General features: G+C 47.3%; 1 protein-coding gene across 2 annotated transcripts in view; it reads left to right on the forward strand.

The window, feature by feature from the left end:
• The window catches only part of LOC145344572 (synaptotagmin-10-like), an 80,139-nt gene that overhangs the window by 572 nt on the left and 55,639 nt on the right, over window positions 1-23,928 (forward strand). The window lies entirely within an intron of this gene.

The raw sequence follows: 23,928 nt of genomic DNA on the forward strand, positions 1-23,928 counted from the left end.
GGGAGAGTGTGTGGGAGAGATATATAGAGAGAGAGGGAGGGAGACAGGGAGAGAGGGAGAATGTGTGGGAGAGATAAAGAGGGAGAGAGAGGGAGAGGGACAGAGGGAGAGTGTGTGGGAGAGATAGAGAGGGAGAGAGAGGGAGGGAGACAGGGAGAGAGGGAGAGTGTGTGGGAGAGATATAGAGAGAGAGAGAGGGAGGGAGACAGGGAGAGAGGGAGAATGTGTGGGAGAGATAGAGAGGGAGAGAGAGGGAGAGGGACAGAGGGAGAGTGTGTGGGAGATATACAGAGAGGGAGAGGGAGAGTTGGAAAGTGTGTGGGAGGTATAGAGAGGGAGAGTGGGAGAGTGTGTGGGAGATATAGAGAGGGAGAGGGAGAGTGGGAGAGTGTGTGGGAGATATAGAGAGGGAGAGGGAGAGTGGGAGAGTGTGTGGAGATATAGAGAGGGAGAGGGAGAGAGGGAGAATGTGTGTGAGAGAGGGAGAGTGTGTGGGAGATATAGAGAGGGAGAGAGGGAGAGTGTGTGGGAGAGAGGGAGAGTGTGTGGGAGATATAGAGAGGGAGAGAGAGGGAGAGTGTGGGGAGATATAGAGAGGGAGAGAGAGGGAGAGTGTGTGGGAGAGAGGGAGAGTGTGTGGGAGATATAGAGAGGGAGAGAGAGGGAGTGTGTGGGAGAGGGGAGAGTGTGTGGGAGATATAGAGAGAGGGAGAGGGAGAGTGGGGAGAGTGTGGGAGATATAGAGAGGGAGAGGGAGAGAGGGAGAGGGAGAGGGGAGAGTGTGTGGGAGAGAGAGAGGGGAGAGGGAGAGAGGAGAATGTGGTGAGAGAGATGAGAGTGTGGGAGCTATAGAGAGGGAGAGAGAGGGAGAGTGTGTGGGAGATATAGAGAGGGAGAGAGAGGGAGAGTGTGTGGGGAGAGGGAGAGTGTGTGGGAGATATAGAGAGGGAGAGAGAGGTAGAGTGTGTGGGAGAGAGGGAGAGTGTGTGGGAGATATAGAGAGGGAGAGAGAGGGAGAGTGTGTGGAGAGAGGGAGAGAGAGGGAGAGTGTGTGGGAGAGAGGGAGAGTGTGTGGGAGATATAGGGAGGGAGTGGGAGAGTGTGTGGGAGATATACAGGGAGGGAGAGAGGGAGAGGGAGAGTGGGAGAGTGTGTGGGAGAGAGGGAGAGTGTGAGAGAAATGGGAGAGAGGAGGGAGAGGGAGGAAGGAAGAGTGTGAGGGAGAGAGGGAGAGTGCGAGGGAGAGAGGGAGAGTGTGAGGGAGAAAGGAAGAGTGTGTGGGAGGGGGGAGAATGTGTAAGAAGAGGGAGAGAGAGGGATCATGTGTGGGATAGAAGAAGAGTGTGAGTGAAAGGAGGAGAGAGGAGGGAGAGGGAGGAAGGGAGAGTGTGAGGGAGAGAGGGAGAGTGTGAGGGAGAAAGGAAGAGTGTGCGGGAGAGAGGGAGAATGTGTAAGAAGAGGGAGAGAGAGGGATCATGTGTGGGATAGAGGGAGAGTGTGAGCGAAAGGGGGAGAGAGGAGGGAGAGGGAGGAAGGGAGAGTGTGAGGGAGAGAGGGAGAGTGCGAGGGAGAGAAGGAGAGTGTGAGAGAGAGGGGGAGAGGGAGAGAGGGTGAAGAAGGAAGGAAGGGGGTTAAGGAGAGAGGGAGAGGAAGGACAGGAGGGAGAGAGAGGAGGAGAGTGTGTGGAGGAAAGAAGGGAGAGAGAGGAGAGAGAAGGGAGGGGAGAGGGAGTGAGAGGAGAGGGGATGGGGAGTGGATGGAGAGACGAGAAGGGGATATTGAGAGAGGGAGATTGGAGAGGGCAAAGAGGGAGAAGGGAAAAGAGTGGTGGGGGGAGAGGGACGGGGAAAGGGAGAGAAATGGAGAGATGGATGGAGACAGAGACAGATAGAGGAGAGAGGGATAGGATAGTGTTGGGGGGATGGAAAGAAGAGTCAAAACAGAGGGAGATGAAGGGAGAGCGCGATAGAAATAGGTGAGGAGGAAAGGGCAGAGGAGAAATAAGAATGAGACAGGAGAGGGGGAGAGAGAAAGGAGAGTAAAAAGAAATAATTTTACAAACAGAAACGGGGGAGAGGGTGGGAAGAGAGAGAGAGCAGGTTGTGTGGGAATAGCACACTTGTTGCTGAATGGATGGAGTGAGGGAGCTGTGACTCCGGGAATCTGGCACTGTGTTTAACAGGAAACCGACTCTGGATCCTTAAATGTCAATGCTAAATAAACAGAACCCTCAGGGCAGAGGAGCGCTGTAAAAGATGGGAATGTTACTCTGGGTTTGTGACTGAGGATGATTTAATAATTGAACTACGTTCACAGAAACATTTAAACTCCGGGTAATGTCCTTATTGGATCTCTGGCTTACACAGATACCAAGTACAGCTGGTGGCACAGTGGCCGTTCCTCTAGAGTTTTTACTGAATTCCTTCTGATTCTGCCGGATCACTAACACATTTGTTTGTTGTCAAAAAACTTCCTGAAATGGACCTATCCTGGAATTCCAAATTCCCCCACACTCATCCCAAACCCCTCCAGCTCCCCCCGCACCCCCCCCGAGTTCTCTGCCTCACACCCATTCACAAGGGGGAGAGAGAGAATTTCATTAATTCATTTAATTACCAGTGCTGACCCTGACCTGCACCTCTCTAACTTACCTTCTCTCACTCAGTCGCTCAGGTTTAATCCTCACTCGCTCTCTCTGAAACATATCTCCCCTCTTTCATTTATTCCCTTTGAATCTCTCTCTCTCATCACTTTCTGTCTCTCGGAAGTCTATCAGACGCCTCAGACATTCCTCAGGACATTATTGCTAAAACACCCCAAGCCACCTTAAGAAACCCATCTACTGGGAGATGTGGCTGGGATAGTCAAGGAAGTATTATTAATCACCAGTCCTGGATTTTTGTTTGACATTTGAATTTTGTTGTGAAAGATAAGTATAGGTCACAAATACTCAGCAATCAAACACAGACAGAGTTGTGGATTGTGAACTCATTCATTCAGTAAATTGATCTGGAGTTGTATGTCATTATCAGCTCAATTCATTTTTCTGATGCATCTGATTATCTCAGTGCCTGCAGAATGTGTACATACCAATTCTGTCAGCCCTTCCGCTGTAACAGTGCAGCGATAACCCTACAGGTGACAGCGCAATTCATTCGCACGGGATGGCATTTTACAGCCTCGCTCGGCGAGACTGGAAATTTCCGCCCCAGGTCAAGGGAGATTTCCGTCGTCAGATCCTCGCCCGCTCCGATTCCGAGGCGGGCGAGGCGGTGAAGTTCCGCCTCTGGAAATGCGTAGGTTTATTTGAAAAAAAAAGTCGGGCTTTGCAAAGAAGGGGGTTGCATTTATATAGCGCCTCACAAACAGCCACATTGGGCCGAATGACAATCTCCTTATCCTTCTGGCGTCCCAAAGCTTTTCGCCGCCCTGATTGTGAAGTGTTTATTTTATGTTGAAAATCTGGCAGCCACTTTGTCCCACACACAGCAGCGCGATAACAGCCGGCTAGTTTCACTGATAAAAACAAAATCCTGCGGTTGCTGGAATCTGAAACGGAAACAGAAAGTGCTGGAAAATCTTGGCGGGTCTGACAGCATCTGTGGGGAGAGAGAATAGAGCCAGCGTTTCATCAGAGGGAAGGGCCAACCAGACTCTAAACATCAGTTCTATTTCCATCACAGCCGTCAGACTTACTGAGATTTTCCAGCATTTTCTTTTGTTAGATTAAATGATGTTATCTGCCAGGAAGTTCCAGGGATAACTCCTGGATCTTCTCCATATAGCGACACAGGATCTTTTACACTCAACTGTGGGACAGCTGGGTTATTGGTTTAGCCTCTCAGCCAAAGGTGGTACCTCTGACACTGCAGCAGTTCCTCAGTATTTCAGTGCAGTTTCAGCCTAGGTTAAGAATAAAGAACAAAGAAAATTACAGCACAGGAACAGGCCCTTCGGCCCTCCAAGCCTGCGCTGACCATGCTGCCCGACTGAACTGAAACCCCCTACCCTTCCGGGGACCATATCCCTCTATTCCCATCCTATTCATGTATTTGTCCAGAGACGCTCCTTAAAAATCACTATCGTATGTGCTTCCATATCTCCCTCAGTAACGAACTCCAGGCATCCACCACCCTCTGTGTAAAAAAAAACTTGCCTCGTACATCTCCTTTAAACCTTAAATCTATTTCCCTGAGTAATTGACTCTTCCACCCTGGGAAAAAGCTTCTGACTATCCACTCTGTCCATTCCTCTCATAATCTTGTAGAATTCTATCAGGTCATCCCTCAACCTCTGTCGCTCCAGTGAGAACAAACCAAGTTTCTCCAATCTCTCCTCATAGCTAATGCCCTCCATACCAGGCAACATCCTGGTAAATCTTTTCCGTACCCCCTTCAAAGCCTCCACATCCTTCTGATAGTGTGGCGACCAGAATTGAATGCTATATGGCAGTTAAACTCACAGCTTTCTTATTCAGGAAGGGTCACCAGCCGTGAGTGAGACTATTTTCTGCTGTGTGCCTTTGCTGGATAAATACTTCACCAACATGATATTTTAGAACATTTCTTCCACAGTTTAAAATTGAGGTAAATTCAGAAGTTATTTTATTCAGAATTAATCTGATGGTTTACTGTGTTAAAACTGAACTGGGCTAGCCATATAAATAATGTGGCTACAAGAACAGATCAGAGGCTGGGAATCCTGTGGTGAGTAACTCACCTCCTGACTCCCCAAAGCCTGTCCTCCATCTACAAGGCATAAGTCAGGAGTGTGATGGAATATTCTCCACTTGCCTGAATATGTGCAGCTCCAACGACGCTCAAGAAGCTCGACACCATCCAGGACAAAGTAGCCCACTTGTTTGTCACCCCATTCACCACCTTAAACATTCACTCCCTCTACCACTGACGCACTGCAACAGCCGTGTGTACCATCTACAACAACTTACCAAGGCTCCTTCAACAACACCTTCCAAATCTCTACCCTCTACCATCTAAGGGCACCAGGCACGTAGGAACACCACTACCTGCACATTACCCCCCCAAGCACCACACCATCCTGACTTGGAAATATATCAGCAATTCCTTCACTGTCGCTGGATCAAAATCCTGGGAAACTGAGCCTCGGCTCCTCCCTCTGCGACTGGACCCTGAACTTCCTAACACACAGACCACAATCAGTAAGGATAGGCAACAACACCTCCTCCACAATCATCCTCAACACCGGTGCCCCACAAGGCTGTGTCCTCAGCCCCCTGCTATACTCCTTATACATCCGACTGTGTGGCCAAATTCCCCTCCAATTCGATTTTCAAATTTGCTGATGACACCACTGCAGTGGGTTGGATCTCAAACAATGATGAGACAGAGTACAGGAATGAGATGGAGAATCTGGTGAACTGGTGCAATGACAATAATCTCTCCCTCAATGTCAACAAACTGAAGGAGATTGTCTTCGACTTCAGGAAGTGTGAGGAGAACATGCCCCTGTCTACACCAATGGGGATAAGTAGAAAGGGTCAAGAGCTTCAAGTTATGTGTCCAGATCACCAACAACCTGTCCTGGTCCCCTCATACCAATGCTACAGTTAAGAAACACCTCTACTTTCTCACAAGACTAAAGAAATTTGGCATGTCAGCTACGACCCTCACCAACTTTTACGGATGCTCTATAGAAAGCATACTTTCTGGTTGTATCATAGCTTGGAATGGTTCCTGCTCTGCCCAAGACTGCAAGAAACTGCAAAAGGTCATGAATGTTACCCTATCCATCATGCAAACCAGCCTCCCATCCATTGGGAAAGCAGCCAGCATAATTAAATACCCCGGACATTCTCTCTTCCATCTTCTTTCGTTGGGAAAAAATATAAAAATCTGAGGTCACGTACAAACCGACTCAAGAACAGTTTCTTCCCTGCTGCTGTCAGGCTTTTGAACGGACCCACCTCCCATTAAGTTGATCTTTCTCTACACCCTAGCTATGACTGTAACACTACATTCTTCACTCTCTCCTTTCCTTCTCTATGAATGGTATGCTTTGTCTGTATAGCGCGCAAGAAACAATATTTTCACTGTATCCCAATACATGTGACAATAATAAATCAAATCAAATCTAACAGCACTGTGGGTGTACCTACACCAGATGGACTACAGCTGCTCACAAAGGGCAGCTCACAACCACTTCAAGGGCAATTAAGGATGGACAACAAATGGTGGCCTAGCCAGCGACACCCAAAGCCTGTGAAAGAATTAAAAGAACCTGGCCCCAGTTTGCTTGGGCCCAGGTATACCTTTCTGAGTGGTCCATACATCAGTGTCATTCAATAGAAATCATTGCCTAGCCTCTAGGTGTGACTCTGCTGATGTTGTTTTCGCACTTATTTCATAGAATCATAGAATGCCTACAGGACAGAAGGAGGCCATTTGGCCCATCGAGTCTGTACCGACAACAATCCCACCCAGGCCCTATCCCTGTAATCCCTATCTATTTACCCTGCTTGACAGTAAGGGGAAATTTTATCATGGCCAATCCATCTAACCTGCACATCTTTGGACTGTGGGAGGAAACCTGACCACCTGGAGAAAATCCCACACAGAAACGGGGAGAATGTGCAAACAGGGTTGAATTCTGGCCTCGAGTGACCGTCTGTGTGGAATTGGTACGTTCTCCCTATGTCTGCGTGGGTTTCCTTCGGGGGTGCTCCGGTTTCCTCCCACACTCCAATGATGTGCGGGCTAGGTGGATTGGCCATACTAAATTGCCCCTTAGTGTGAGTGAGACTAGCCGGATAGATATGTGGGTTTACGGGGATAGGGTCTAGGTGGGATTGTGGTCGGTGCAGACTCGATGGGCCAAATGGCCTCCTTTTGTACTTTAGGGATTGTATGATTCACACAGACAGTCACTCAAGGCTGGAGATGACCTTGGGCCCCTGGCACAGCGAGGCAGCAGTGCCACTGTGTCATCCATATTGCAGTAGAAAATATCTAGTACAGTTCATATAGGTCTATTTACTTCACAAATATCTGAAATGGAGAAACAGGAGGAGACCATTTTTCCCTTCAAACGACTGATTGATGTGTATCTTAACTCCTTCTCCTTGTCTTGACTCTGCAAGCGTTAATCCTCTTAACAAAATCTATCTATCTCTAAAGCACAACTCACATTGTTAACTCTGTTTCTCTCTACAGACACTGCCCAGTACATTCTGCTTTTGTTTCAGGTTTGCAGAATCTGCAGTACTTCTGCCTTTATGAAAAATCTACCCCTCTGACAGTTTGGGAACTCTCAGTTGACCCACAGCCTCAGTCGGTGGGAGAGTGAGATCCACATTTTCCTGTTGTGTGAAGGAGTGTTTCCTGATATCACTCTGAATAATCTAACTCGTGCAATGTGGGCATCGCTGGGTAGGCCAATGATAATTGCCCATCCCTAATTGCCCTGGCATCCAGGAGCCAACCACAAAGTCACCTGATGACAGATTTCCTTCTTTAAAGGAAATTAGTGGATGAATCAAATAGGTTTTTACAGCATTTGACAATGGTCACCATTAGACTTTTCAGAATAATTGAATCATACAATCCCAACACTACATAAGACCATAAGACACAGGAGCAGAATTAGGCCACTCGGCCCATCATGTGTGCCCCACCATTCAATCATGGCCGATGTTTTTCTCATCCCCATTCTTCTGCCTTTTCCCCATAACCCCTGATCCCCTTATTAATCAACAACCTATCTATCTCTATGTTAAAGACACTCAGTGACCTGGCCTCCATACCCTTCTGCGGCAAAGCGTTCCATAGAGTCACCACTCTCTGGCTGAAGAAATTCCTCCTCATCTCTGTGTTAAACGATCATCCCTTTAGCCTGAAGTTGTGCCCTCTGGTCCTAGGCTTTTCCTACTAGTGGAAACATCCTCTCCACGTCCACTCTATCCAGGCCTCGCAGTATCCTGTAAGTTTCAATAAGATCCCCCCCTCACCCTTCTAAACTTCAATGAGTACAGACCTAGAGTCCTCAACCCGTTCCAAATATGACGAGCTCTTCATTCCAGGAATCATTCTTGTGAATAGAAAGAGACCATTCAGCCCATCAAGCCTGTACCAACCACAATCCCAATCAAACCATATCCCAGTAACCCCATGTATTTACTCTGCTAATCCCCCTGACACTAAGGGGCGATTTAGCCTGGTCAATCAACCTAACCCGCACATCTTTCGGACTGTGGGAGGAAACAGGAGCACCCGGAGGAAACCTACGCAGACACGGGGAGAACGTGCAGACTCCACACAGACAGTCATCCAAGACTGGAATGGAACCCGGGTCCCTGGTGCTATGAGGCAGGAGCGCTAACCACTGTGCCACTGTGCCTCAACAGGTTCCAGATTTAATTTCAGATTTTTTAAATTAAATTAAACTTTATCATCTGTGATAGTGGAATTCGAATCTGGGTCCCCAGCGCATTACTCTGGGTCCCTGGATTACTAGCCCAGCAAAAATACCACTGCACTACACCACCTTCCCGTAAAGTTGTGGCTCTTTGTTCTGGGCTACCCCCATCAAAGAGAACAGTTTGCACTGCTCCATCCTGAAATTTCCCATTTCTCTTGTGCGTGCGTTATAGAACATAGAATCCCGCAGTGCAGAAGGAGCTGTTCGGACCATCACATCTGCATCGACCACAATCCCACCCAGGCCCTATCCCCATAACCCATGCATTTACCCTAGATAGTCTCCCGACACCAAGGGGCAATTTAGCACGGCCAGTCCACCTAACCTGCATATCTTTGGAGTGTGGGAGGAAACCGGAGCACCCGGAGGAAACCCACGCAGACATGGGGAGAACATGCAAACTCCACACAGACAGTGACCCAAGCCGGGAATGGGACCCAGATCCCTGGCATTGTGAGGCAGCAGTGCTAACCACTGTGCCACCTGTTATGAATTCTTTAATGTTCGTTCGTCAATCCTGGCACCTGGATGGGAGTGGAAGGTTGTCCATTGGAAAGGCAGTGGGGTTAGTCCGAGAGACATTACTGCCTTGGGAAGGGTGTGGAGAAGATTTACCAGAATGACCAGGGAAGTAGTGATCTCTTGGAGATTGGAACAGCTGGGATTGTGCTCTTTCAAGCTGAGAAGGTAATGGGGAGGCTTAACTGAGATCATCAAAATCATGAATGGCTTTGACAGACCAAATAAGAAAAAAAGTTGTTTCCATTTCCACTGGCAGGTGGGTCAGTGTCCAGAGGGACAGATTTAACGTAATTGACAGAACAGGTCGGAAGGGAGATGAATTTTTTTTAGATGCAGCAAGTTGTGATCTGGAAAGTGCTGCCTGAAAGGTCGGTGGAAGCAGATTCAGTATTAATCTTGAAAAGAGAATTGAATAATGCTTGAAGGGAGAGAATACTGCAGAGATATGGCAGAAGATTTGATTTGATTTATTGTTGACACAGGTTAATATACAGTGAAATGTATTGTTTCTTGTGTTCTGTACAAACAAAATATACCACTCACAGAGAAGGAAAGGACAGAGTGCAGAATGTAGTGTTACTGTCATAGTTAGGGTGTAGAGAAAGATCAACTTAACGCAAGGTAGGTCCATTCAAAAGTCTTACGACTGCAGGGAAGAAGCTGCTCTTGAATTGGTGGGTACATGATCTCAGACCTCTGAGATACACTAATTTACATAGTTCTTTCATAGAATCCCTACAGTGCAGAAGGAGGTCATTCAGCCCATCGAGTCTGCATCAACCACAATCTCACCCAGGCCCTATTCCCGTAACCCCTCATATTTACCCTTCCAATCTGCCTAGCACTAGGGTTGATTTAGTATCTACCTAACCTGCACACCTTTTGGGCTGTGGGAGGAATCCAGAGCACCCAGAGAAAACCCACGCAGACACGGGGAGAATGTGCAGACTCCTCACAGACAGCAACCCAAGCCGGGAATCGAACGCAGGGCCGTGGAACTGTGAGGCAGCAGTGCTAACCTCTGTGCCACCGTGTCACCCCTTTCAAAGAGATGGCACAGAACCGATGGAGTAAATGGGCTCCTCCTGTGCTGTAGGATTCTTACTCTGAAGCAGAAAGGGCCTCAACCACACCCCTTGTTTGACCCCAGAAGTAGTAACCAGCCACACCTGATAAATCACCCAATCTGGGACCAAACCCTATTCACTCCTCTGTTTGGTTACAGAACTTTTGGGATTTAAAATTGTCCTTCCTTTTGCCTGTCTTATAAGATCCGTTCTCCACCCCAATATTCCTGAATCGTGTGGGAGGAGTTCTGATGAAAGGTCTTTGACCTGAAACGTTAATCCTGTTTCTCTCTCCACAGATGCTGACTGATCCCTTGACTATTTCTCTGTCTCTATTTCAGAATTTCACCATCTGCAGTATTTGGCTTTTGGATAAGATTCTGGCAATGTTTAACTCACCCACTCTGCTATGTTATAATGCTGCACCCAAACTTAGTGAGGGTGTGTGTCGGCTGATGTTCTGCATGTTGTGTGATCTTAATACTGAGTTATCACAGATGTAGTGGGCCGAATGGCCTCATGCTATGTGATTCCCTGGTCATACCATACATTCTTCCAGATTTGAATTTTCCCATTCATTTTAGCAGCAGGTGTCCATTCATACTGAAGGGAGTGACAGAATGTAGACAGAATATATTCAGAATTGGGGTGAGGCAGTCCAGAACTTGGGGGCCATTGTTTGAGGATAAGGGGTAAAGAACTGAGGTGAGGAGAAATTTCTTCACCCAGAGAGGCAAATGTGTGGAATGTAGTTGAGGAAGCTTTCCCTGCTGCATTGTCCGCTAGTTACCCTACCACCCGGAGGAAACCCATGCAGACATGGGGAGAACGTGCAGACTCCATACAGACAGTAATCCAAGGCCGGAATTGAACCTGGGTCCCTGACACCATGAGTCAGCAGTGTGCCATGGTAATTTCTGATTTGCATGTTAGCCATAGCACAACAATTTTATTTGATTTGATTTATTATTGTCACGAGAATGATAGGAAGTGGGATAGCTTGACCTTGGTTTCCGACATAGCTCGGCACAACATCGAGGGCCGAAGGGCCTGTACTGTGCTGTACTGTTCTATGTTCCATGTTCTATGTATTAATATGCAGTGAAAAGTATTGTTTCTTGTGCACTATACCGTTCATAGAGAAAGAAAAGAGAGAGTGCAGAATGTAGTGTTATAGTCATAGCTGCGATGGAGAGAAAGATCAACTTAATACGAGGTAGGTCCATTCAAAAGTCTGAGAGCAACAGGGAAGAAACTGTTCTTGAGTTGGTTGGTACGTGATCTCAGACTTTTGTATCTTTTTCCCAAAGAAAGAAGGTGGAAGAGAGAATGTCCGGGGTGTGTGGGGTCCTTAATTATACTGGCTGTTTTGCTGAGGCAGCAGGAAGTGTAGACAGAGTCAATGGATGGGAGGTTGGTTTGCGTGATGGATTGGGCTACATTCATGATCTTTTGTAGTTCCTTGCGGTCTTGGGCAGAGCAGGAGCCCGTACCAAGCTGTGATACAACCAGAGAGAATGCTTTCTATGGTGCATCTCCAAAGGTTGGTGAGAGTCGTAGCTGACATGCCAAATCTTCTGAGAAAGTGGGGGCATTGGTGGGCTTTTTTAACTATGGAGTCGGCACGGGGGGGGACCAGGACAGCTTGTTGGTGATCTGGATGTGGCACTCTTGCCTCTGGGTCTGAAGGTTCTGTGTTCAAGTCCCTCTGCAGAGCAGAAAGGTCCAGGCTGACCCTTGTAGAGCTGGACTGAGGGAGTGCTGCAAGGCTGAGTCATTAAACTGTGGGCCTGTCAACTCTCAGGTGGAGGGATAAGACCCTACTGCAAGGACAGGCAAGATTTCCCTGCTACACTGTCCGCTAGTTACCCAAGAAAGAAATATCCCTAAAACCAGCTGCTCCAGCAATGATCATGCTGTGGTTTGATTTCTAGACGGAGTTAGATATTGCCCTTGCGAGTAAACGGATCAAAGGACATGGAGGGGCAAGTGGGGATCGGGATTTTGAATTTGATGGTCAAGCATGATCATAATGAATGGCGGAGCAGGACTTGAAGGGCTGAATGGCCTACTCCGACTTCTAGTTTCTGTGTGTGATTGGAATTCTGGAACCCAAAGGAGACCATTTGCGGGATTTTACCGGCACGTCCACCCGGGGTTCGTACTATCCCATCCGAGGCAAATGGAGAATTCCGTTCTCCGAACCTCCGTCCGCCCTTGGAATCGGGGCGGGCATGCCGGTAAAATTCCGCTCATTGTGCTGGCAGAATCCAAACTCATCCTAATTCCTGGCTGCTGCCTCCGTATTCTGCGTCTCCCCGCCTTTCAAATATTTTATTCCCTTTTCCTTTAAATGAAGCAACCATCTCTGCTTCAACCACTCAGTGCAATGTGTAATCTGCGTGCTAACAACTCTTCGTGTAAAATCATTAGCACCCCCCCCCACCACTCCCGTCCCTTAACCTCCCTGCTCACTCTCTTAGTCATAATGTTGCATTATGGAACGGTGCAATTTTATCGTTTGAAAACTGCTGATAGACCTATCAATTATTCAGCCATTAGTCCTGGAAGATTACTGGCCGACTCTGATGGACCTTGCACTCACTGTGGCTTTACTCTGGCTCAGAAAATTGATAATTGAAAACTGCCGATGTGTTGTTGGAACAGCAAACCTGATTGTGGGGATCGACAGCGCATTTGAGGACGTTTTCTGGACAGGGCTGCTGGAGTAAGTTGGGGGGGGGTGGTGGTCAGGGGACAGAACTGCGTTCTAAACAGGAATTTGAGATTATAGAATGAACACTGGCCGTGTTAGCACTGCTGCCTCACAGCGTCAGGGACCGGGGTTCAGTTTCTAGCTTGGGTCACTGTCTGCGTGGAGAAACATAGGAAAAACTATAGCACGAACAGGCCCTTCGGCCCACAAGTTGCGCCAAACATGTCCCTACTGACTAGGCTCACCTGTAACCCTCTATCTTACTCAGTTCCATGTACTTATCCAAAAGTCTCTTAAAAGACCTATCGAATCCGCAGTCTGAAAGATGTATGGGTTAGGGTGCATTGGCCATACTCAGTTCTCCCTCAGTGTACCCAAACAGGCACTGGAGTGTGGTGACTAGGGGATTTTCACAGTGACTTCATCGCAGTGTTAATGTAAGCTTGCTTGTGACAAACTTTAAAGTTTAAAGAGGCAGGTTTGGCCCACCGAGTCTGTACCGACTCTCTAACAGAATATCTTACCCAGACCCTAACCATCACCCTATCCCTGTAACCTCACACACTTACCATGACCAATCCACCTGACCGGTACATCTTTGGATTGTGGGAGGAAGCTGGAGCACCCGGAGGAAACCCACCCAGACATGAGGAGAATGTGCAGACTGTATTTAAGCAGTGACCCAAAGCTGGAATTGAACCCGGGTCTCTGGGGCTGTCCGTGTGGACCATAAACTAGGCTGATACTGGAGATGAGGCGGTTGGACTATGAAGAGACACTAAATAGACTGGGTCTGTACTCGTTGGAGTTCAGAAGGATGAGGGGGGATCTTATAGAGACGTATAAAATAATGAAGGGGATGGATAGGGTAGAGGTAGAGAGATTGTTCCCACTCAGAAAGGATAGCAGGACTAGAGGGCACAGCCTCAAAATACGTATGAGACGTAGAAGATGATGAATGGGATGGATAGGGTAGAGGTGGAGAGGCTCTTCCCGCTCAGAAAGGACAGTAGGACGAGAGGGCACAGCCTCAAGATAAGGGGGGGGCAGTTTAGAATGGAGTTGAGGAGGAACTTTTTCACTCAAAGGGTGGTGAATCTCTGGAATTCTCTGCCCGTTGAAGTGGTGGAGGCTGCCTTGCTAAATATATTTAAGTCACGGGTAGATAGGTTTTTGGTAGGCAAGGGAATTAAGGGTTATGGGGAGAAAGCGGGAAAGTGGAACTGATCCACTTCAGATCAGCCATGATCTTATTGAATGGCGGGGCAGGCTCGAAGGGCCAGATGGTCTACTCCTGCTCCTATTTCTTATGTTCTTATAAACACTGTGCCACAGTAATTTCTGATTTGCTTGTCAGTCTTGGCCCAATTGACTCTTGCCTCTGAGTCTGAAGGTTCTGGGTTCAGGTCCCACTCCAGAGCAGGTAGGTCCAGGCTGATTGTTGCAGAGCTGGTCTGAGGGAGTGCTGCCTGGCTGAGACATTGAATTGTGGACCTGTCAACTCTAAGGTGGAGGGATAAGATCCTACTGTATTACTTTGAGGAACAACAGACAAGATTTCCCTGCTGCATTGTCCGCTAGTTACCCAAGAAAAAACATCCCCAAAAACAGATGAGCCAGCAATGATCACATTGCCGTTTGTGGGAGCTTGCAGTACACAAATTGACCATTCCGTTTCCTAGGTTACTACAATGACCATACGTTAAAAGTACCTTTGTCTGTAAAACCTTTTCCCATTGGAGATCATGAAAGGTACTATATAAACGCAAGTTCTTTTTTTTAGAATCTAAGGTTCTCCTTGGTGTAGTTGAACATTGTAAGAATATATGTTCATGTAGTGATAGACTGGATCCGCCCATGTTTCAGTCTATCACAATAAGATTGGGCAGCACGGTGGCACAGTGCTTAGCACTGCTGCCTCACAGCACCAGGGACCCGGGTTCGATTCCCAGCTTGGGTCACTGCCTGTGTGGAGCCTGCACATTCTCCCCGTGTCTGTGTGGGTTTCCTCTGGGTCCTCCGGTTTCTTACAGTCCGAAATATGTGCTGATAAGGTGCATTGGCCATGCTAAATTCTTCCTCAGTGTACCCAGACAGGTGCCGGAGTGTGGCGACTGTGGGATTTTCACAGTAGCTTCATTGTACTTTTAATGTAATCCTCGCTTGTGACACTACGCAGTTTGGCCCATGTGTGACTGTGTGGACCTTGCACGTTCTCCCCATGCCTGCATGGGTTTCCTCTGAGCGTTCAGGTTTCCTCCCACACTCTAAAGGTGTGCGGATGGAATGCCCATGCTAAATTGGCCCCTAGGGTCAGGGGGATAGTCGGATAAATGTATGGATTACGGGGACAGGGCAGGTAGTGTGCCTGGGTCAGATGCTCTGACAGAGACTCAGTGCAGACTTGATGGGCTGAATGGCCTCTTTCTGCACTGTACGATTCTATTACTTGCTGTATTGATAGCACTCTGATCTCACTTTCCCCTTCCTTTTTAATAGTGACATTAACTCTGAAGTCATGATGCCTGTTTTGTAGAGCTGGTGCAGACATGAAGGGCCAAATGGCCTCCTTCTGCCCCGTAACAATTCTGTGATGTAATTTTAACCCATTCAGACAGGGAATGGGCTTGGATCAGGACAGGAGGGTGCCCATTTAATGTCCTGTCTTGGTGGATGAGGAGAGTGGAACTTGCATTTGTTCAATGCTTTTCACAACTTCAGCACTTAATTGCCAATTCAGTCCTTTCCTGGAGCACAGGCACTGTTGTGATGTAGTGTAGAATTCGCAAATGATACAAAAATGGGTACTCATTTGACTTGATTTGATTTATTATTATCACATGTATTGTTTCTTGCGCGCTACACAGACGAAGCAAATCGTACGTAGAGTGCGTAGGGGAGAAGGGAAGGAGAGGGTGCAGAATGTAGTGTTACAGTCACAGCGAGGGTGTAGAGAAAGATCAACTTAATGCAAGGTAGGTCCGTTCAAAAGTCTGACGGCAGCAGGGAAGAAGCCGTTCTTGAGTTGGTTGGGAGGTGATCTCAGAATTTTGTGTCTTTTTCCAGACGGAAGAAGGTGGAAGAGAGAATGTCCGGGGTGTGTGGGGTCCTTGACTATGCTGGTTGCTTTTCCCCGAGGCAGCAGGAAGTGTAGGCAGAGTCAATGGTTGGGAGGCTGGTTTGTGTGATGGATTGGGCTGCATTCCCGACCCTTTGTAGTTTTTTGCGGTCTCGGCCAGAGCAGGAGCCCATACCAAGCTGTGATACAACACAAACGTACTCACTGGTTTAGATTGAAATTGATTCCAATTGCACCCATAGGTGCCTACCAAAATCACGGTGGGTGCTTGTGACACGTGAAATGTTGTGCAGTCCCTTCCCAAGGTTTCATTAACGCTTACTTCCACCACCCCACCTCTGCCAGGCACCCCCCTCCACCCCCCCCACCCTCCCTGTGTGGATCAGAATTTGCACCCCTGTATCATTGCCTAATTGATGAAGTGGGTAATTTCTGAAGCTGAGTGGTATAACTATCACAGAACATTATTCAAAGCACCTTCTCCATTTCAGCTGAGCAATAATTGACCCACTTGAAAGCGAACATTAGTAACGAGTATCCAAAATTAGTAGTTGGTTCGCAGGGTTGACTTGACCAGATTGCTTTTGAGTGCTGTCTATCAGATTGTATCAGGTTACCACACAAATGAGTGTTCCTTCTTTAGTAATTTTGGGTCTGCCCCTGAAAAAGCTGAGGTCAAAACCTGGCTTCATGTATTGCTAGTTACCAGCGTGTCAGTCACTGGAGAGGCAGCGGTTGAGATGGGCGATTGATGGAGGTGGAAGTTGGCAGTCTATGTTGATAGAAAGAGTGAGAGCCTGGAAGCTTAACTCAGGGTCAAATTGGACAACATTGTTGCAAAACATCTGGTTCTGCCAGTGGTCAGGGAGAGGGATGGAATCAGGAAATCTGTAGTCTTAGAATCCTACAGTGCAGAAGGAGGCCATTCGGCCCATGGGGTTTGCACTGGCCACAATCCCACCTAAACCCTATAACCCCATGTATTTACCCTAGCTAGTCCCCTGACACTAACGGGCAATTTAGCACGGCCCGTCAACCTAACCCGCACATCTTTCAGACTGTGGGAGGGAACCAGAGCACCCGGAGGAAACCCACGCAGACACGGGGAGAGCGTGCAAACTTCGCACGGACAGTGACCCAAGCCGGGAACCGAACCCGGGTCCCTGGCGCTGTGAGGCAGCGGTGCTAACCACTGTGCCGCCGTGCTGCTCCTTGGCCTTTGGATTATTGGCAAAATAGGTAATGTTGCCAGATGAGCAAATATCCAAACATTTGAAGAGAGAAAAGAAAATGGGGGCCAGTAAGGAGAGAGCTAATGAGTGGGACTAATAGTCTGCTCTTTGAAATAGTGACGCAGACTCAGTGGGTTGAATGGCCTCTTTCTGTGCTATGACGTTGAGTCTATCATTCTCCCATGTTCTACAGAAACCAGAAGCAGGAGGAAGCTATTCGGCCCATTGAGTCTGCTCAGCTGTTCATTTTGATTATGGTTGATCATCGAATTCAATATCCTGATCCCCCCCCCCCCACTTCTCCCCATCCCTTGATCTCTTTAGCCCCAAGAGCTCTATCTAATTTCTTCTTGAAATCAGACAAAGTTTTGGCCTCAGAGGTCTTGCTGCAACTGTACAGGGCACTGGTGAGGCCGCAGCTGGAGTACTGGGTGCAGTTTTGGTCGCTGCATTCGCGAAAGAATATTTTGGCCTTGGAGGGAGTGCAGAGGAGGTTCACTAGGCTGATACTGGAGATGAGGGGGTTAGCCTATGAAAAGAGATTGAATAGACTGGGCCTGTGCTCGTTGGAGTTTAGAAGGATGAGGGGCGATCTTATAGAGACGTATAAGATAATGACGGGGATGGATAGGGTAGAGGTAGAGAGATTCTTCCCACTTAGAAAGGACAGCAGGACTAGAGGACACAGCCTCAAAACAAGAGGGGCGGGCAGTTTAGATCAGAGTTGAGGAGGAACTTCTTCACTCAGAGGGTGGTGAGTCTCTGGAATTCTCTGCCCATTGAAGTGGTGGAGGCTACCTCGCTAAATATATTTAAGTCATGGGTAGGTAGGTTTCTGATAGACAAGGGAATTAAGGGTTATGGGGAGAAAGCGGGAAAGTGGAACTGATCCACTTCAGATCAGCCATGATCTTATTGAATGGCGGGGCAGGCTCGAAGGGCTAGATGGCCGACTCCTGCTCCTATTTCTTATGTTCTTATGTTCTCAGCTACTTTCTGTGGGAGTGAATTCTACACATTCACCACCCTCTGGGTGAAGAAATTTCTCAGTTCTGAAAGTTTTACCCCTTATCCTCAAACTATGACCCCTCATTCTGGATTCCACCACCATTGGGAACATTCTTTCTGAATCTACCCTATTTTAACCCTGTTAGAATTTTGTAAGTTTCTCTGCGACCCCCTCCCCCTTTTCCAAAAGGTTGCCTGAGGGAATCTTCATTCTGCCTTTGTCCGTGGCTTTCCCTGTAGATAGGTGTCTGGGACTGTGTGTAATCCACCCACTATAGCCTAACCTTCAATTAAGTATTCAACCCCTCACGCTTTGCTGTTTGTCATATTAAATAAACTCGACTGAATGTAGAGTTAGTCGGAGTTTAAGCCTAATTTTATACCAGTCGTGAGGTTGTCTATTTTTGGTGGTTCGTGAAATCAAGCAGTCAGGTTTTCTGAGTAAGTGATTACGGCTTAATGTACTGGTGCTTAATGTGATGATTTTTGCTACTCCTAGTACCGCAGTTACATTTTGCCAAGTTAATAATTTAACCTCACTGCTTTAGCCTGTGTCTGTACCGATCATATCTATCTTGCTTTATGAAGCACAACACTTATCACAAGAACTATTTTGATAGTTCACACCAGGCAGGGTCTGCTTATCCATTTGGGTAGAATATTGTCCAATCATTGTATTTTGAGATATTGGCTGGGATTGTCCGTCCCCATCCCAACGGGATGCGCTGCAGGGGATTGGCTGACACAACCCAAATCCCACTGACTTTGGGCAAGATTGGACATTCCCAGTGCTGGGCGGGGCCAAAAAAATCCCACCCAATGGCCGCGTCTCTCCAAAACCAGAAAATCCTGCCCAAAGTCAACAGGTCTTTGCCATGGCCCGTGTCCTGCTCACTGTGAATCCCGTGGAGGGTGACATGGGAAAACCCCACTCATTGTCGATTTATTACTTAACATTGTGTAGACAGAATTTCGTTGCTATGGCGCCTTTTCTGACATCAGGGCGTCCGAAAGTACATTGCCACCAATGATGTATTTATGAAGTGTAATCACTGTAGGAGACACACAGCAAGCTTCAGCAAGCAGCAATCTGATAAAATAAACAGACAATCTGCTTTAGTAATGTGTTTCCTGAAGGATTAAATATTGGCAATGGACACCTGGGAGAGCTTCCCTTACTCTTCTTTGAAAATAGTGCCATTGGATCTCCTGTGACCAATTGAGAGGGTAGATGGGGCCTCAAAAAGACCACAAGAAACTACAAAGGGTCATGAACAAAGCCCAATCCATCAGGCAAACCAACCTCCCATCCATTGACTCCATCTACACTTCCCACTGCCTCGGGAAAGTAGCCAGTTCTTCAATGTTCTTTGCCCTTGTCACATTCTCTTGGTATTTCCCACCGATTGCGAGCTCATTTTCTCTTCTTCTGTGCATCACTCAATAACAACTTGCATTTCTTCAGATAGAGTCTCTTGAACTGCAAAGGGTCGTAAAAAGGAATGTAGCTCAGTGCGTCATGCAAACCCCCGTCCCATCTCTTGACTCCATCTACACTTCCAGGTGCCTTGGGAAAGCAGCCAGCATAGTTAAGGATCCTGGGCATTCTCTCTTCCACCACCTTCTATCAGGAAAAAGATACGAAAGTCTGAGATCATGTACCAACAGACTCAAGAACAGCTTCTTTCCTGCTGCCACCAGACTTTTGAATGGATCCACCTTATAATAAGTTGATCTTTCTCCACACTCTAGCTATGACTGTAACACTACATTCTGCACTCTCTCGATGAATGGTATGCTTTGTCTATATAGTGCGCAAGAAACAATACATTTCATTGCTCTGTCTACACTTCCCGCTGCATCGGAAAAGCTTCCAGCATAATTAAGGACCTCACGTGCCCCAGATATTCTTTCTTCCACCTTCTTCCGACAGGAGGAAGATATAGAAGCCTGGGATCACATACCAACCGACTCAAGAACAGCTTCTTCCCTGCTGCCACCAGACTTTTGAATGGACCTACCTTATAATAAGTTGACCTTTCTCTACACCGTAGCTTTGACTGTAACACTACATTCTGCACTCTCTCCTTTTTCTCTATGAACAGTACGCTTTGTCTGTATAGCACACAAGAAACAATACCTTTCACTGCTCTGTCTACACTTCCTGCTGCCTTGGAAAAGCAGCCAGCATAATTAAGGACCCCACGCACCCCGGACATTCTCTCTTCCACCTTCTTCCATTGGGAAAAAGATACAAAAGTCTGAGGTCACGCACCGACCGACTCAAGAACAGCTTCTTCCCTGCTGCTGTCAGACTTTTGAATGGACTTATCTTATGTTAAGTCGATCTTTTTCTATACCCTAGCTATGACTGTATACATTCTATACCCTCGCCTTTCTTTTCCTATGCTTTGTCTGCGTAAGAAATAATACTTTTCACTATATGTTAATACATGTGATAATAATAAATCAAATCAGTTCAAATCATTCAGGAGACAGCATGCCAGATCAGGCCGCACACTTTCAGCACTCCTCTGGAAAATAAATTCATGTCCTCAAGTAACTGGTGGATTTTGAACCCACGACCTTCTGGTTTAAAGGCAACTAATCGAAAGTCCAAGCAGGGGCTATAGTAATGAGGGTGAAAATGGGCACTGGGGCTAGAAGACTGGTCTCTAAAGCACCTTATTTTTCAGTTCAAGGGGTTGCTAGGGATCAGTAAATTAACTGGATGTTACTATCCACGTACCAGAGGCTGTGAACAACTGAGCTTTACGATGGCAGAAAGAGAAAAGAGCAAAGGGAATTGCGAAGAAGAATAATCATTCAGATCAGAATAGCGGAGAGCCAGACACGCTCCCCTTCGCCAGCCATCCACTGATCTCCGGAGAGATGGGCAATGTGTTTAAGAGCGAACAGAAACTAATAATTAAGGAGTGTCATTGGAGTGAGACGGAAGTGAACGTGCCAGCGTGGAGGAGGACAACTCATCAGTGACTTCAATGAGCAGGCAGCAAGATTACCCAGTACCAGAAACTGAACAGTCAACTGTCAGGCCAAATCAAAGATTAATTGTAGGAATTGCAGGTCTTTGATTGCTACCGATTGATACTGATTGCCCTTAGCCGCTGAAGGAGATTAATGATTGGAAAGTGAAGCAGAGGGAAGGCCTGAGTTCCTGCTCCTCAGTCCCAGAGCGGAGCCTCACGCCGGCTCATAGCACCTTCCTGGAGCTGTGAGAATTTTTCATTTGGGGTCACAAACTGAGTACAGCACAGAAGGAGGTTATTCAGCCCATCGAGTACATGCCATCTTTTTGCAAGAGCTGCTCAGCTAGTCCCACTCTCCCTAATCCTGCAAATGTTTTCTCTGGGGCGGCATGGTGGCGCAGTGGTTAGCACTGATGCCTCACAGCACCAGGGACCTGGATTCAATTCCGGCCTTGGTTCACTGTCTGCGGAGCATGCACATTCTCCCCGTGTCTGCAAGGGTTTCCTCCAGGTGATCCGGTTTCCTCTCTCAATCCAAAGATGTGCGGGTTAGGTGGATTGGCCATGCTAAATTGTCCCTTAGTGTCCCGAGATGTGCAGGTTAGGGTGGATTGGCCATGCTAAGTTGTCCCTTAGTGTCCCAAGATGTGTAGGTTAGGGTGGATTCGCTATGCTAAATTGTCCCTTAGTGACCCAAGATGTGCAGGTTAGGTGGATTGGCCATGCTAAGTTATCCCTTAGTGTCCCAAGATGTGCAGGTTAGGGTGGATTGGCCATGCTAAATTGTCCCTTAGTGTCCCAAGAAGTGTTGGATAGGGTGGATTGGCCATGCTAAATTGTCCCTTAGTGTCCCAAGAAGTGTCGGTTAGGGTGGATTGACTATGCTAAATTGTCCCTTAGTGTCCCAAGATGTGCGGGTTAGGTGGATTGGCCATGCTAAATTGTCCCTTCGTGTCCCAAGATGTGTGGGTTAGGGGGATTGGCCACGCTAAATTGTCCCTTAGTGTCCCAAGGTATGTAGGTTAGGGAAATTAGTGGGGTAAATATACCAGGGTTACAGGGATAGGGCCTGGATGGGATGTTCTGTCAGAGAATTGGTGCAGTCTTGATGGGCCGGATGGCCTCCTGTAGGGATTCTGTGATTCTTCAGATAACTATCCAATTCCCGTTTGAAAACTGCGCTGGGCGGGTGGTGCGTTAGTGAATAAATATTTTTTCCAGGGACAGAATCAACAAGAGAATCGTCTTAGAGACAGAAACTAAACCTGATGCAAAGTATCGATGGATAGCCATCAATGCGATAATGTAGCTGACCTGTCTCTCTCTTTCCAGACGCTGCCTGATCTGCTAAACATTTCTATCAGCTTCTCAAACAGAAAATCCAGCAGGACAATCCCACCCCAATGTGATGGAGCCATATCCATTGTGACTCGTGTCTGAGAGAAGGCTCAGCAGAACAGATTCTGAATCCTGACCAATATTGTGATCCTTCTTACAGACAACTGAGGATTGGCAATAAATTCCGACTTAACTCACATCCCAGGATTGAGACGTATAAGATAATGAAGGGGATGGATAGGGTAGAGGCAGAGAGATTCTTCCCGCTTAGAAAGGACAGCAGGACTAGGGGGCACAGCCTCAAGATAAGGGGGGGGGGTGCGCAGTTTAGAACGGAGTTGAGGAGGAACTTCTTCACTCAAAGGGTGGTGAATCTCTGGAATTCTCTGCCCGTTGAAGTGGTGGAGGCTACTTGCTAAATATATTTAAGTCACGGTTAGGTAGGTTTGTGATAGACAAGGGAATTAAGGGTTATGGGGAGAAAGTGGGAAAGTGGAACTGATTCACTTCAGATCAGCCATGATCTTATTGAATGGCGGGGCAGGCTCGAAGGGCTAGATGGCCGACTCCTGCTCCTATTTCTTATGTTCTTAAGTTTTCAAAAGGATGATTTGTGATCATCGCAATGACCTTGGTCAATGGGTAAAGAGGTGACACATGTGGTTTGGTAACGATACAGGTTAAAGCATTGAGATGGATTTGATTTGATTTATTATTGTCACATGTATTAACATACAGTGAAAAGTATTGTTTCTTGCATGCTATACAGAGAAAGCAAACCGTTGATAGAGAAGGAAACGAGAGGGTGAAGAATGTAGTGTTACAGTCATAGCGAGGGTGTAGAGGAAGATCAACTTAATATGAGGAACATCCATTCAAAAGTCCAACAGCAGCAGGGAAGAAGCTGTTCTTGAGTTGGTTGGTACGTGACCTCAGACTTTTGTATCTTTTTCCCGACGGAAGAAGGTGGAAGAGAGAATGTCCGGGGTGTGTGGGGTAGATTGGGGAGAATAGCGGTAGAATGTAGAAGGTGTATCATGCTATCTGTTCACGCTGCAGGGACTTGGAGCTGTTCATTGGCTCGCCAATGAATGGAGTAGTTCATTCAAGCTTCATTGCAGTGTTAATGTAAGCCTACTTGTGACACTAACAAATAAACTTTAAACTTTAAAACTTTAAAGAAACCTTCCAGTATAATGCAGCCTCACTTGACTGGTACCCCTCAACAAAGGTTCACTCCCTCTGCCACCCAATGTACAGTGGCAGAGGTGTGTACCATCCTCAAGATGCACTTCAGGAAATCACCAAGGCTCTTTCAGTGGCATCTTTCAAATCTGTGACTTCTTCCATCTAGAAAACAAGATATCTGGGAGACCACCACCTCCAAGTCATTCACCATCCCGTCTTGGAAATACATTGGCTGTCCCTTCATAGTCGCTGGGTCAAAATCCTGGCACTCCCTCCCTAACAGCACAATGGATGTACCTACACGACAGGGACTGTAGCGGTTTAAGAAGGCAGC

The sequence above is a fragment of the Carcharhinus amblyrhynchos genome, chromosome 6 (assembly GCF_965287045.1).
Source record: "Carcharhinus amblyrhynchos chromosome 6, sCarAmb.v2.hapA, whole genome shotgun sequence".
Taxonomy (NCBI): Eukaryota; Metazoa; Chordata; class Chondrichthyes; order Carcharhiniformes; family Carcharhinidae; genus Carcharhinus; species Carcharhinus amblyrhynchos.